Below are 16,064 nucleotides of genomic sequence, written 5' to 3'. Positions count from 1 at the left end.
TACATATAATTTCTTAATGATACAGATTATCCATATGTATTCTCTTTATATAAATGTTGGTAATGAAAGACATATCAACAAATAAGGAATTTACTCAAATTCTTGGAAAATGAAAAAGCTGAGACCTTTTTGCATGTATACTAATCTGATACATATACGCAGTTGTTTACCCACACTTTATATTAAATATAAAGTTTGAGTCAGCTTTTTAGTACAGAATTGAACAATACCAAAAAAAAGATAATTTATTACTTAGTGTCTAGTTGTGACCTAAGTCAAGTTACGAAATTAAATATGAATTGACATGAATTGGACTTTTTCCACCGAGTGGGAACGAGACTGGGCTGCTAACATCTCTGCACAAAGAAATACTTGCCTCTACACAGAGCTAAGCAACAAGTCATGAGACCTAAATCTTGGCACTGCCAGGGACTTGCTGGGACCCTTCAGGCAAACGATTCTTTCCATTTTCCTTTGTTTTCCTAACTCTAAAATGGTAGTAACAAAATTTATTCATACCCTAGAAAGTCTTGTCGCTGTAAGCTAATGGTTCTTCAGCTCTAAACAGCATTAGTACAAAATTGGCTGTGATAGGCACTCCATTTTGTTGAGAACAGAGACATCATTTCATTTTCTCCAGCTGTGGTACCTCAGCATGCTCCCAAATGAAGCAATACCCACCTCTAACGGTTTTTAAACCCTGACTGGAAAACAGCAGTCTTACCTGCTAACGCTCTTTTCAGTGGGCTATTTCCACGAACTTTACATACATTTGTTGTTATACTGTTGGTTCACAGGCTTTTCCACTGACTGAGTGGGAATGAGGTTGGGCTGCTAATATCCCTGGGCAAAGAGATACTTGTCTCCACACAGCCCTGAGCAATAACAGCTCATAAGACCTAAAGACTGATCTTGCGCCTCTTGCTCACACTGGGTTGTACTGATCACTCCTCAAGTTCTTTCATGAGAGGCACTGAGATTAATTAATAACCAAAGAATTGCTCAGGCCGAGAGAAGCGACAGCATCCATGTGTAGATACAGAAAAGCAAAACACTCAGCAGATCAGTTAGGCCAAATAGGGATAATCTCTCCATGTCATTTTCTAATACTTTTTGCAGAAACAGCTCTTTTTACCTTCAGGCATGAGGCTTCCAATATTTTCCTTGAGAGATTCCAAATTTTGTCTTCTTGCCCCATCACTCTATCCCTTTCTTTTCTTTTTCTCTTAGGCTGGTGCAGATGTTTTTTGCAGCATTCTTCTCTACACTGCTTCTTAGCCAACTGTCTCCTTTAGCTTCTATGATAATCTTTTGGCTTGGTAAGTGTCCTTCTTGTTCATCTTTGATTGCCTGTGGACCTACCTTCGCTTCCACTGCATAGGCCACAGAATCCTATTAATGTTCTTACCTTTACTACCTTTACAGAGACCATATTGCCTTTTTCCTTGGTGATCTGACACCTTGCTGTTGCAACATAACAAGATGCTGGAGACAGATGGGAGAACAGACCTTGTCAAATTACCCTACAGGACAGTTATCTTGCATGCTGTGAAGTACACTGTGCACATCCTTTGAGTCTCCTGACCAAATGTCTTGAAGATGTGTTTTTGTAAAATTGCATTGTCACTGGTACCAAGAGCAAATGCCACAGCATGTCAGTTCAAAGAAATATCTCAGAAGATTAGCAGTAGATGCTGGGAGCTTTAATCCCAAGAATTATCATAGCATGAGAAAATCAATAGATTTTTTCAATAGCTTCCTATGAGATGGCTGAGATGAGATGGTTGGTTTGTCCCCTCTAGAAGCCCTGTTTACCAAAGATTTTCAACTTAGTAGGCTGCAGTTCAGTGTAAGTCCCAAAATCTGCCATAAAAATACAGTGTAAGCAATACTGATAGCTTTCTGCTGTAAAGAGAGACTTACTTAAAGTATTGTAGGATGCTTTCTTGGTCATGTAGAGTACAGAGTTTTCTGCTGATATCATCTGATGGGGTGAAAAAAGTCAGAGGACTAGTTCAAACTGAATCACAAGCATTTCTGCTGAGAAAGCAACAACTGCCTCAGAGCCATTGAACAATGAGGTCTGCTTTGAAGAGCTAAGTCAAGTTTATTTGCTCTGCAACAGAGCAAACCTTCAGTTCTGATTTTTTTGAAACATTCTTTCCATAGTTTAGCCTGGGTTTTGCACAACCTTTTCAGAATTAAGCACCCTACCAGACTGCTGCCAACAAAGGTTGCTTAATTCCTCAATAAAGGGGGAGTCTTGTTATTTAAATAAAGTACCTACTGTAGTAGATTTGCAGATATGTTAAGAGTATTACAGGATCTAGAGGTAGATTTAGGAAGAAAATACTATAAAGCAGGAAAAAATTAAACAGTGTACTTATTGAAACTTAAAAGACATTATGACATGTGATGTAATTGCATCAGATAAGAGCAGGTGGAACTGTGTTACCTGTACATGCAATGTAATGCATGTTGCAAAGCGACACTTCATTATAGTTACACTTTCCTTTAAAACATGATCACCTTCTAAAACCTGACTGTCCACCACCACCAGTTACGTTAGGGGAAGAAAACAGAAGCCACAGTGTTCTTCTGTCCCTTTTTATGGACTGCAAAACACCATGCTATGTTTTCCTAAGCACTAGTAGATTACCCATAACCTTTTCTCTGAAACTGGACTGGTGAATTCATCTGCCATACATTCACTGTGATGGGACAGCAGCTGCTGCATTTCCTGAGGAATCACAGCATCACAGGTTATCTAGTCTAGTGCCTTCATTGTGGTGATGGCATCACTTTACAACAGTCATTCTGGAAGAAATTTTCAGCGTCAACTCAGTTTCCATTCCTCATGTGAACACAAGCTTTCATTCTGCTTTAGTCACCAAAATGGAAGTACCTTGTAAGTGCTATGGTATTGCCTGGTCACTGTGAGTTCCTCTAAAACCAGGATTTTAGTAGAAGCAAAGCAGATACTATAGTTTCTCCAGCATCTCTCCATCTTCAGCCAGAAAGAAAGAGGGAACGTAAAGGCCATAGTCATGCACAGAAGGTATTGACAGTTTTAACTTAGTCCTGAAGCACCAGGAGGGGGAATCCTTGCTGCTGTTGCATGACTCTCCACCCGAACCTTTCAGCTTTGTATTCTCAAGGGTAGAAAAGTATATTTTGCCAGGGTGTAAGTTACACCACACCAAAGCAACCAGTCTTCTGCAAGGAGCATAAGTAGGAACAGCTCAATAGTGCTTTCTTGTTTGTTTTCTTGTCTGTGGTCCATAGTATGTTATAGCGGATTGGCTGCCTGTTGCTGCGGGTTAATGGCTGACTGTGCAGTTTGAAACAAGGTGTCAGGCTCTTGTCCAGGCTTTGCATAGAAGTCTCGCATGTGTCTGTGTGTTGAGCTAGTGTTATATACACTGGAAGCACACAACCAGTCTAAATTTTTTCAGCTTGTGGAAGTTCATCTGTCAGACCAGCCTCTTGAACAAGCACTCTGGGATTTTACTGGAAAAAATTACTTCAACAGAAACATTCTCTCAGCATACTCAAAAACCTGCATGCAAATTTGCTCCCTTTAGAGAATAAACAGGGGTGTTTTAGCAGACTCAGCTGCAGAGGTTTTATTGGCAGGTTATTAAAAGCTTCAAATTTTTTTATATAATTTCAAGAAAAAAATGTAGACACTTACAGGAGACTGATAATACTAAAATATAGAAGAAAGAGAAACTGGGCAAAATACACAAGCAAAAACCAGAGCTGTTTCTCCTCAGAGCTTGCTTTGGATAAATTATTTCTGATCTCCATCAAAGCCCATGGATTTGCATAAATTTAAAGAGGAGTCAGGCAATTTATTTACTGCATGAAGTGAATGGACAGGAATTCTTTCTGCCCCACAGATTCTTGGACAGTGTCCTGCCACTAGAAGTTACAAACCATCTAAGCATTGAAAAGTGCTTTTCACCAACCACTGGTGCCACTCAATGATCTGTTCTATGACTTTTGTGTGGGATGATATCAAACTCTGGAATCAATCCATTTTTAACGGAAGGTGTGATCTACCTATTTTTTTTCTAGTAGGTATTTATTATGCTAATTACATTCCTTTAGTATCTCAGCATCCCCATTATTTGACGTTATAGACATCTGCCTGTGTAGAAAAGTTTCATAAACTACCCGTAACCTTGTAGATATACATGTAAATCATTAATCATTGTAAGAGATATTCTGGCATGTTTGCAGTCAATGGCAAAACTTCCCTTGACTTCAACAAGGATCAGATTTCGCCTCTCCCCTTGCAATGTTTCTAGCAGGTGCCATTGTCTTTAATGCCAACTGTCAGCAGGTATCTTTGCTAGTAGTTCCAAATAACAGCATTTGCCTTATTATCCAGCATATTAAAAATGTATTTTCTGCTGGCTCACACTGAGCTTTCAGTCCAAGGTGGAGGTTGTGACATCTGCCCAAATGAGATTGCATACTGCTGGAATGAATTCCCGGCTCTATTCCAGACTCTAGCTCTCTGTTCCTTAGTGGCTTTGGAGCTAATAGAATCATAAATCGAAGCTGATTTGTATTCTGTATGGCCAAAGAGTTGCAATAAAGCCTTAAGATGGGTGGATCTTCCATAGTACCCTGCCAATTAGAACTATTGTTTACGCCATTGAGCTTCTCATTTGGTGAACTGTCCAATACTGTGTTGCATCCAGTAGGTTTCTATGGTGGTGTGTTGCAAACATGTGAGCAAATCATCTGGGTATAGAAATAATAATATTAACAAATATTTTGGACCTCTAGTGCAGCTTTCAACCCAAGAGCTTTAAATAACTACACATGTTAATTAAGCTCTTCCAGCCTCCACTATCAGGTAGGTAAATGTTAATATAATAATTTTGCAGAGGGAAAGACATTAGCACACAGCTGTTAAAAGACTTGCCTGCTGGCTGATACGACTTCTGTGAAAGGTGTATTTTTATCTAACAAGACTGTTTTTCACGTGCTCTTAAGCTGCTGAAGATAAGCTGACTACATATCTTTACATGTTCTGCCCAATTTACCCCTATCTTTTTTCAGTCTCAGAATAGGATCTACTACGTAGGTGATACATGGATTCTTAAAACCATCACATTTCACATCCTCTGCTAGAGACAGTTATGTTCACTGAACTGGTGACCTCTGCAAGAATTCATACATCTAATTAATGAAATTTTCGTCTTTGGGAAAAAGCAACCCACAGGGATGTCCTTCTGTCTTTCTTCAAATAAGTGCTCATTTTAGAAGAATGAAAGATTCATCTTCTCTTGTCATTTTTAGGAGTCAAAGCATATCTAATTTTCCCCATCCTTTGTCAGAGTCATCCCATTATTCCCAGAAATTTTATGCTTCTTTCACCAATAAAAATTCACCTGGAAACAGTGATGTAAAAATGGGATGTTAATAGCTGTGGAGTTCTGTTGCTAGTTTTGATCGCTAACACAGTTGTATCTATTGGTCAGGTTTGCAATTTGACCCATCTTCTTTCATCAGACCTTGTCCTATTCAAGTCCAATCTTAAATTAAAATAACAATATCTTGGGGTTTACTGTTATCATAACCAAATATGGTATCTACTAAACCTGCCAGCTATCCTGCTGAGATTTGAAATATCTTTTTAATGTTTGCCAGACCTAAAACTTATCCCAGTCAACCTTGTACTATTATTGCCTAAGAAATTAAAGGCATTAACCAGCTGCTGTGGAAGATAAGTCATTTCATATTTTTGTTTGAATTCATCATTTTTTGAGGGAAGAAAGGGCTGGTATTTTTCCAGTTTCCAAAAGCCAAAGATTCTGTTTAACTCCGTGCTCCCATATAGGTTTAGACTACCACTTCTGAACATGGTATCCGAGCTCATCCCACATGAAATCAATAATAATATTTAAGTCCCCAGGAATTCCCCATCTCCCTATGAGTTGGACACCAGTGAAGGTATTTAAGTCCATTAAATTCTCAATAGTTTAAGCCATGGAAACAGAGGACATTTATTTTCTACTACACGTAACATCTAAATTACCTACAGGTAATGGTAGATCCATCTTGGAAGTTACAACTGTATAGACACTTTGACTGTGGTGTCGCTCTGATGTCATCTGGAAGAAAGCTGGAACTTACCTAGAAAATGGTTTTATAGCTGACGTAGCATGTGATTTCAAATCAATTCAGATTAAAATACCAGGGATAAAAGAAAGAGGGGTTAACTCCTGGAGTTGTTCTCCCATATGCAAGCAAATTTGACTTTAGTACTAATTGCAGTGTGAGCTCCAGAATAGAGAAGTTCTGTTGCCACATTCAGATAGCTACAGTATGGAGAACAGTTTGGGTGTAGCCAATCCATCCCACTCTATCAAAATCCTTCTTGCCACCTCCAGAAAAGGCTGACATCAGACTCAATTCTGCATTTATGAAAATGTAAAATGAAATCAATAAACTAACATCATTATGAACTTGTTCTTAATTGATCTAAAGTGATACATCTGATTTATACTTGAGAAGATCATTTCCAATCTGCTGGCCAGAATGTTCCCAGTGTCTTACAATCCATCTTTATTCAGGATCTGTACTTTCTACACACCTTTGTAATTTCAGAAGTTTTAGGATTATGATTAGAAACATTCTTATCACCAGAATCTTTCTGACCAACTCAGAAGGGATATTGTTCCTTAGAATTAGCATTAGTACATCTTTTTATTCTTTATAGAATGGTCTTGGGAATTCATCAAAGCCTGGACTCCTGTGGCTTTTTATAGCTGAATTATTTCCAGAATCTCTTAGTTATATTTCCATCCAAATGTTCCTTCTGTTTCTAGACTGTCTGTAGGACTTCAGCTAAGTCCAAGTACTTATTGTGTTTTGCAGTGCTTGTTCTGTCTCTTACTGTATAAATTTGAGAAAATCTTCAAATGCTTCTTTTAAAGTCATTAGTTAATGTTCTCATTTTTACCAGCCCATTTTATTAATTAAATATATTAAACGGCATTTGAAATGTTTATTTCATTACTCATACGTGACATCTGAGCATCATTTCTGACTTGTAACACACCTCACCTTATAACTGCTGTCTCTTTAAAGCCTTTAATTTGCATAGCAGTACAGCTGGGAGTCTAGTACAGTCACATGTATAAATACCACCTATATAATCACATCAAGTGATGAAATTTTGGAATAGAAATTCCAAGCATGGTAGAAACACAGTGCGTACTGTAAGTTTTAGTTAGCTAATGACATTCATAAGATAAAAATAATTCAGTGCTTGGAAAAGTGCAGGCTATGCTTTTTGAGGTTAGAGGGGCAAGGGGCAGGGGAACATGAGATCTGGCTGAGATCACAGCACATATCCCAAGTGAAACACAGTTCAAGAGGTGGGATGTGTCATTATTCCTTCAAACACACAAGCAGTGTTTGTGCTGCTGGTCCCAATAAGGCTTCATATTTCTGTAGAAAGGAAGGCTGAGCCACTGACTAAGGCACTACCCCGAGGCAGGGAATACCTCCTTCCTATGCCCCGCATCTCTTACACACCTCCTGACCAGCCTTGGGGAGAGGATTTAGCCTCATTCCAGCCACAAAATGGGAGCAGTACCTCTTCCCTACCTCACAAGGTACTGGGAAGATAAATATTTGAATATTTAGGTACTACTGTAATGATAACCAAATAAGCCACTGGAACAAGCTTATCGGGTGCTATATTAGCACAGAGAGGAATTCTCCTGCTTGCCTGTAATGGGAAACTCCTAAAACCTTGCCTTAAAAGGAATGGACAACAAACAGCATGAATCCCTAAGGGGGATGAAGGGGAGGTCATACTTTACAGTCCACAGAGGCATTTTACTTGCAAGGGTGGCATTTTGAACATATTCTCAGTACTTTTTCCTCTATAAACCTGAAAGCATTTTACTTTATGATGAAATATACAAATATAACATTTCTACTTTTTGATTAATAATAGTAGACCATGTTCCTTTTCATTTCCTTATCCCAACCTGAGTAGAAAACACACATCTGTGAGTATGTTTGATTGTTTTGATTTTACTTAGGAGAAAAAGTATGATAAAAAAAACCACAAACCACACTTTTCTGTAATTGATATTTTGCTCTCTGCTAAGTATGGGGGCATTTCCACCAGTTTAATTTAAGCCTCTGATTCAACAAAGAAACTAATCATGTACATAACTCAATGTATAACACTTAATTACTCTCAAAAATAAATGAGATACATGTTTAATTACTTTATTAACTCAATGCTCTCGAGACTTGAACAGAAAAGTTTTGCCTTTTCTTTATGATGTCAGATTCTATAACAATAACATAGAAACTGTTCGGCAATTTCATCTCCTTTAAGCTTCTTCCATTCACCAAAGATCAAAGATGTAGAGTGTCCAATATTCAGTTATCTGGGTATCAGCAATGGAGGACAGAATTTACTTTTGTTTGTTTGTTTCTGCTCATGCAAAGTATGGAGATGACAGTCAAGGTTGTTTGCTGCTCTGATATTTCATCATGATTCTATTTATGGTGTTTAGAACAGCTCTTTCAAATATATTATCCAGAAGTTAGCATAGTCCTTATGGCTATCACTTTCCTTTTAAGGTAAATTACATAAAAGGATGTGGTGTGGTTCAAGGAGTTTAGCCAAACAAATAAACAAAGCAGCAAGAATTGGCTGGTGCCAATCAGGGTAAGAAACACTACCTATACCTGTGGTAAACAGAGCAGATTGGTCATCGCACACTATATTAGCAAGTTATGTGTTCTGACTTTTTATTAGATTATATAAAAAATGTGCATTTCACTTCATTTTTCCTTATAACTTGAGACTAAGCTGATAAAAATTCCAGGATGGATAAAGAATTGGTTTGTTGAGATTGGCAGCAGTAAGGAATTGGAAAGTTTACTTTTCTATTTTTTTTTGTTTTTTAGAGGCACGCATAAATAACCTGACTAAAATTACACCATGCCCTGTATACCTACTGCTTCCTTTTACAGGTACCTCTCCCAGAAACAGCTAGTTTTGGCTGGCACTAGCAAATCTGCGTATGTATTAGTTATAATCAGGAAAAATTTCAACACAGAAATTCAGTAGTCTTAACAGAGCTTAGATTTCATCATAAATTTGAAATTCTGTCCAAGTTCATGGTGTAGAAACATACCACAGAGAAACATGCAGTGATACCTAATTCTGTCCTGAAGGCCTGGCAAAATTTCTGTCTGGACCAATAATACCTCCCTATAATCTTCTTGGCACTCAGAGGCCTACTCTTTAATTGCAGTTCAGCGTGCTCCTACAAACCTTTTCTGGGGAGGTGGTTTTGTAGGAATTGCTTTGGCTGAAAAGCCTGAGAAGCTTATCGCAGTTATAAGCCACTATTAACATGAAACACGTCTTGTGATAGTTCCAGCATCACCAAAGACATGGCCTGCCATTAACCAGTGTCTATGTTTACCTAAAGGCACGTATCTCACACATTGCCTGGCAAACAAAAACTAAATCACTGAATTTTCATGGACTAAACAAAGTGCAACAACTATACGTATTTGCAAGCAAGTTGCAATCACACTCCAATAGCCTCTGATAGCCTAATCATAAAGAATCAAGTTACTGACATTCGATGGATGATAGGAAATGTTTTATACCTATAGAACAAGTCCAAAATATTGCATAAATTAAGAAGGCAGAAAAATTCCTCAGGCATGATGAGGCAAACTAAAAATGGAGAAAAAGGAGAACTTGCTTTTATTGGCTTAAGGGAACACCTTTACAGCTAGATATTCAAAGCATTGTGCCGGTTCCTAATTATTTAGCCATGTATTTCTCAGAATAAAGTCCACAGGAATTGTCTGGTTAAGACCACCCATTTAGTTCTTAAATTTTCACCCTTAATCTTCTGTGTTGATTTTCCATAAATTGTCTGTTCGCTTTCCATGTTTAAACTCTCCTACACAGCATGAAAAAGTGGCATAAAACCAGCCCAGCCCAGCATGGTATGCACTGTGAACAGCTACTTCTGTTATCATATGAGGAAATGACAGATTTCAATGGGGAGAGGATAGGAACAGGGCCCCTGCTAGTAGCTGGAAGAACAAACAAGTGGCGCTAAGCAGAGCTAATACTTGCCTACCTAATGCACTCTCGTAACAAGAAACACAGATCAACTCCAATCCTATAGAAGTACAGAGTTTACAACACTCATACAGTTACACTGAAGTTATAGTCAGGGAAATACACGTCTCCACATGCATGCTTAAATTCCTCCCCACTTAAGTATTTTGCTGAACTGGGGCCTGGCAGGCTAAAGTGTCTGTCAGGTCCATATTGAAGCACCCATTGTGTGGCCAGGGAAGAACTCTCACAGTGCTTTTTGACAGAGGTCCCTGCCTGCCTCCATCAGGTACCAAAAGGAGCACATCCTTTCCCAAGGCTTGAAGGTGCTGACGAGCTCGTATAAGATGCTTACCACCTTGCTGACTTGAGCTCTCCATTGGATACTAGGCCAAGAAGAGGGAATGAAAAAAGAGAATACTTAGGTCTTAGGAAACAGAATACCCCGTTCACCCAGTGATGACCCAAATTACAGACAATGTTACCTGATCACATCAGATGGAGTGATTAATGTTTCTTCTTAAGTCTGACAGTGAGCGGTAACCTACTGAGAACATACCCAATGTGACCGATCCTATTTACTGTCTTCTAAATAGGAAGCAAGATAATGGTTCATATCCAGACTAAGTTAGCCACATGCACTGAAATAGTAAAGAACCTGTAAAAGGCAATCAGAATGATTCTTTTCAAAGACAGAATATACAAGATTTTTTTACCAGCAAAGAAATCTGATAAAGCTAACAGGAGTACTATCTGAATGATTCTGAATTTACTACACTGGAAAAAAGAGAAAAGGCAAGACGATGTCATGACATCCCTCCCTTCCGTTTTTATTACCAGTCACTGGTAGAAACTTGGCACACCATTTCTGAAGCAACTGTGACAAACTCAATTTTTTTTCTTTTTTTTTTTTTTTTTTGCGAAGGAATATAAAAATGCTTTTACCTCGGTCTTGCTTCAAGTTTTGGTTATGATTCAAGCATCTCAAAATATTAAGAATAATTGCAACATTGTGTGCTGCCAGCATTTGCAGTACAAAACTCTGTGTGTTTCTCACACTTTGTTTGAAAAAAGAACATTTTGCACCTCAATAGATAGTTGTGGTTTTGGATCATAAAGCACTAAGGGTTTTGATCTGTTCTGGTTCCTACCCCTTGTGTCTCATTTTTCTCATGGCTTAGAACAAAATATTAATGTGACTCATCTGTCATAAATAATTTTCATATCCTCTACCCTCTATTTTCATGTTTGACTAGAGGAAAGTTGTAGTTATGTAAAAGTATTTGTGTATTTTGTATAAGGGAGGATGGGAATCATAGAGACTTTACACAAAAAAAAGAACAATGTCAGGAGAAAAGAGTGAATTATAAATGAAAGCAGCTTATATCTATTGTAATTAAATGTAATAAATACTTAAAACATGTTCTTTCAATTTACTATTTCTTAGCTTTAAATATCACAGCCGTCATTCCTGGAACATTGGAAAAGGAAATAATAAATGAGAAAAAAAAAAGTAGAATTTATGGACTGGCTTGTCCAAAACGAGTCCCAAATTTGATACTGAAACATTTGAAATTGCAAACGTCAGTTCCAGGATGTCAATGTTTTCTTGGTACAGTTTAGAAAATCCTACGTAGCGTGCTGCTTTCAAAAGATGTAACTATGTGTACACATTCCTGTGACTTTTCTCCAGACCAGTCTTCTATTCCACAGTAGTTCTCTCTCACAAAAATTTAAAAAATTCACTGGAAAATAGCACAAACAATGAGTACAGCAGCGATTTTGCTACAGAGGCATTTGCAGCAATTGACCAGATTCCTCTTTTCTCCCTCAAACACCAGATTGAAATATTTTACTAAGTAGATCCAGTTCAATGCAAACCCCATTCCACAAAAGTCATTTGCATTTGGGCTGAATATTGAATCAGCAGGACTTAAGTATATGCTTAAAATAGAAGTTACATTTATGTGACTACTTAAATTAACCAGGGGTCATGCTGTTTCTGTGTTAAGAGAGAAAATACAGTAATTTTCTGCCTTTCTGATTTTGCCTTTCTGCACTTGAATTGCAAACACAAAATGTTTTCCACACCTAGTTAATACCTACAGGCAGCAGAGTGGGAGGGAGAAGAGAGTGAGTGCCACCTTACTATGTTTGAAGATTTAGTACAAAGAAAATAATTTCTCCCCTCTCCTTTCAGCTACAGTTTTGCACTAAGTAATTCTTAAAAGAAGAGCAATGAAATGAAACTCTACCAATCAGGAAATCTAATGCTTAAGTTTCCTCTTAGGAATGGTTTCTCTCCTTCTCCTCTCTCTTTCATATTCCCTTCCTCTCTTGCTTCTCCAGGAAGCCTTCTTGGGATTTATTTTCTCCATAACAAAAAAGACTGCCTTGTGTTGCTTCATGTTCCCCAACATTATGGATTTAGACTCAGAACTTCTCCAAATAGTCCTAATGTGTATATCAGAATCTCCACATAATTGAATAACACAGGTGAGACAGGGATTGTATCAGTAGGAAATCTTTCATGAGATTATTTTTTCAGGTTAAAAAAAATATATTGCACCATTGTAGGTTTTCAGTTCTGAAAGTAGTTAAGTGGAAGAATGCACATGAAGTGATTGGTCTCAGGACATGAAGAGCTGGATGATGATGATGATGATAATGATGATAATAATAATTAATAATAATAACCACAGATGAGTTTTAAAGAGAACAACATCTCAAAGTGGCCAGGAGTTCCTCTCAGAAAAACCAGTGGGAGCCTGTTGAGTGATTTACTGGAGCCAGAATTTGGCTTTTTATTGGTTACATGGCATAGCAAAAACAAACTCTCAGCACTGGCCAAGGGCATCCTTGGAGCAGGCAAGGCAAGGCACAGCTAGTGGTGGTGTTGTGGGATGGGGAAAGGCATGTGAGAGGGAAAGGTGGGGACTGTATCAGTGATGATGTGGGGGCTTTTTGAGGACTGAGGGGACTGTGTGTCAGGAGGTTTTGAGGGGACAGGGCACTTCTGCTCCTACAGTTGTCTCTTCTCCTTGGGACCACTTCTTTTCCTTCCTCCCTGGAGGCAGGACACCTAGAGACCTTCCCTTCACTTGTACTATCTCCACCATAACCATCTACACATTTTTCTGTATGTTCTTGATTGTCAAAGAGGGGTCAGTCCTGGTTTGGAGGGACAGGAACGAGGACAGGACCAGGGCAGAAAGCCAGAGAAATCCTGCTGCCGCTGGAGGTAGAAGGGGCAGATGTGATTGCTGCTGCTGCTGTACTGGGGCTCTGTGGTACACACTGGCACTCCTTTACCCCCTCTCTAATCCCACAAAGGCAGTAACAGCAGCATGGATGGTACAAACAGGAGGCAGGAATGAGCTGTTTGGCTGAAATGCTTAATCCCCCTCTCCTCAGGCACAGGCAAAGTAGCTTGCCATCCCCTTCAGTCTGGCAGCTCTCCCTTTTGCTAACTACTCAAAGCTACTTCTGACTTTGTGACTTTCCATCAGCCACACAAGAAGCTGAGCCAAAGCCCCAAATCTAAACACCTGCAAGCTGCAGAGAAGTTTGTATCCAGAGCTGAACTGTGGGAGCCCAGAGCCAAATTGTGGGAGCCCAGAGCCATCTCTAAAAGTGCTGAATGCGTGTAGATGTGTTCTGAATTATTGACTCATTGTTTGAAGAAGAAGGCAGGATAAACAATAAAAAGCTACTCTTCATAAAACTAGGAAGCAAATGGCAATATGCATAATGCATTGGCAATTTCTGCTCTCCAGGCTTTAGATTCCTCTCAGAAAGGTGCCAAATGCACATTTCTTTGTACAGCTCAGATGAATTGGATGAAACAAATGGCAAATAATTCCCAGTACTTGGGCATTATCTCCTATCGGTTCCCCAGGTGGCAGCACATCTGCTAAACTGCACCACAAACTGAACAGGGGTCCACTTGTGAGAGATGGAGGGAGTCAAGAGAAAATCAGCACAGATTATCTACCACAGGAAGGGCGGACTGGGGGCCAGTGCTACATCTGGTATTGCCAGAGAACGGAGCTGGCAATCATTACAGAGATTTTTTAAAATAAATTTGACACCAGAGGCCAGAAAGCTTTGTCATCACTAATCTAATCCCTAATCTAAACCAAAAGGCCTGGAAAGCAGCCAGTTACTTTCTGTGAGGGCTCTGGGCTTCGTGAGGAAGGCACCCACCTGGCTGCCATCACGCAGCAGCTCTTAGAGCCTGTGCTGGGGCTGGGTGGGCAGCTGGAGCCACCTGAAATGGAGAAACAGATTCCAGCCAGCAACCAGAAGCTCAAGGGCTGGTTGGCAACAAGGCACTCTGGAGGTACCTGGGCTGATGTTTTCAGACGTCCTTTCTGGCAGAAAATGCTCCTCTGTCTACAAGATTTAAGCTTCTTTTGTGAAAATGTACTGTTTTGACCAAAATTTAATTAATTCTTTTGTCAGATTTGAGAGACCTAACAATAGCCCAGGTGTGGCATTCAGATGAAACAGAGGGTAGCAGGCACATTTCAAATGGGCTGGAATAAATCTGAGATGAAACAGTCAAGCTATCCGCACGCGTCCCTTGTGAAAGCAGTACTCCTTTTTTGCTCTCCTCCCTCTCCAAATGCTTCCTCCCTCTAAGGTTAGCATAGTTTGGTGGCAGCCGGGCCACCCAGGGCACAGCTCCCTGGGGCCCACTGGATCCTGGGGTACACAGCACTGCTGAAGCTCAGCTGTGCAGAGGTTAGGAGCCACTACTCTTGAGTTTTCATTTTGGCCTAGCTGACAAAATGCTTAAAGTAAATGGAAAGATACCTTTGGGTGTGTTTGGGTCTCTGGAGTGACTCTGACTGCTCGGAAACCAGTGGCTCTGGAGAGTAAAAACACAGGCAAGGAAGATCTTAGGCAAAATATCTCAATTTTCAATCACAAAGCCAATCAGCACGTGAAGAGCATTAACCTGCTTATCGAAGAGCTGTTTTTCTAGTAGCCCATGGGTTCATGCGGGATGGACACTGAGCAGCAAAAGGAGCGTGTTGTGAGCAGCTGAGGGCAGGGGCTATGCAGAGAGGTGCTGGGCCCTCCCTAGCTCTGATCCAGCAAAGCACTCAAGTATGTGCTCACACTCCAGCTGGAGCACAGGTCTGCAGAATTCACCCTCCAGGACTTTATCACACTGAACCCTAAATATCTCGATGGCAGCTGAGCCCACCAAATCACAAAGACTCTTCCCAGCCATGTCAGTGGGATTTGGGTCAGGCGAAGCACATATGACTTGGTAGCAGCTGCATGAAAGTGATTAGCCTATAAAATAGATAAGCATATTTTATATTTATATAGGACATTAGCATTGCCTGTGGCTCCCCTTGTTAGCATCCTCACATTACAATGCAGTCACGCTTGGGACGTCATATGGCGGTTCCAAGCACATCATATCAATCCAGACCTCTTGGGAACTAATGACTTTACGTTGCGCATTGCATGAAAGGGTTTGTATGTACATTTTCATGGGGGCAACACACATGGAGAAAGATAAGATTAAGTAAAAGTTTTTTAGCTGTCCTTCAAACTGATAATTTTATACCTAGTAATCTGAAAAAGCTAGCCAGTGTCTCTGCAGAACGGTGGGAACAAGGCTCAAGGCACTTTTCTTGAAATCCAAACCCATATTTTGATTTACAGAATTGCCAACAAAAATACCAAACATTAGGATTTTTAGTCCATATTCAAACTGCTACATCAATTTGCACAAGGATTGAATAACTAAAAAGGCTACGCAAAGTGAATGAGTTGTCAGGTTTTCATACTTCTGAACAGTAGATCTTGAATGAGAAGCCTGAATATGAAGTTAAAAGATTATGTTAAGCCACTATGTTTGAAAATCTTGGCCAATATTCCTTAATATTTCTGCAAAAAAGGATAG

The 16,064-nt window shown here is 39.5% G+C and overlaps 1 protein-coding gene across 4 annotated transcripts in view; it reads left to right on the top strand.

Annotated features, from left to right (window-relative positions):
* The window catches only part of COL8A1 (collagen type VIII alpha 1 chain), a 93,701-nt gene that overhangs the window by 40,650 nt on the left and 36,987 nt on the right, over window positions 1-16,064 (top strand). Inside the window, exon 1 of one of the 4 annotated variants that reach the window (XM_087758329.1) lies at window positions 1,250-1,319. The exons of the other annotated variants lie outside the window; for them this stretch is intronic. The gene's annotated coding sequence lies outside the window, so the exon portion shown is untranslated. Of the gene's footprint in view, window positions 1-1,249; window positions 1,320-16,064 lie in introns of those variants that run through there. 4 annotated transcript variants of the gene reach the window in all.

This window comes from Nipponia nippon, unplaced genomic scaffold (assembly GCF_047370975.1).
Source record: "Nipponia nippon isolate SJK-2023a ecotype South Korea unplaced genomic scaffold, ASM4737097v1 scaffold_2, whole genome shotgun sequence".
Classification (NCBI taxonomy): domain Eukaryota; kingdom Metazoa; phylum Chordata; class Aves; order Pelecaniformes; family Threskiornithidae; genus Nipponia; species Nipponia nippon.
This window is presented reverse-complemented; position numbering and strand designations above follow the sequence as displayed.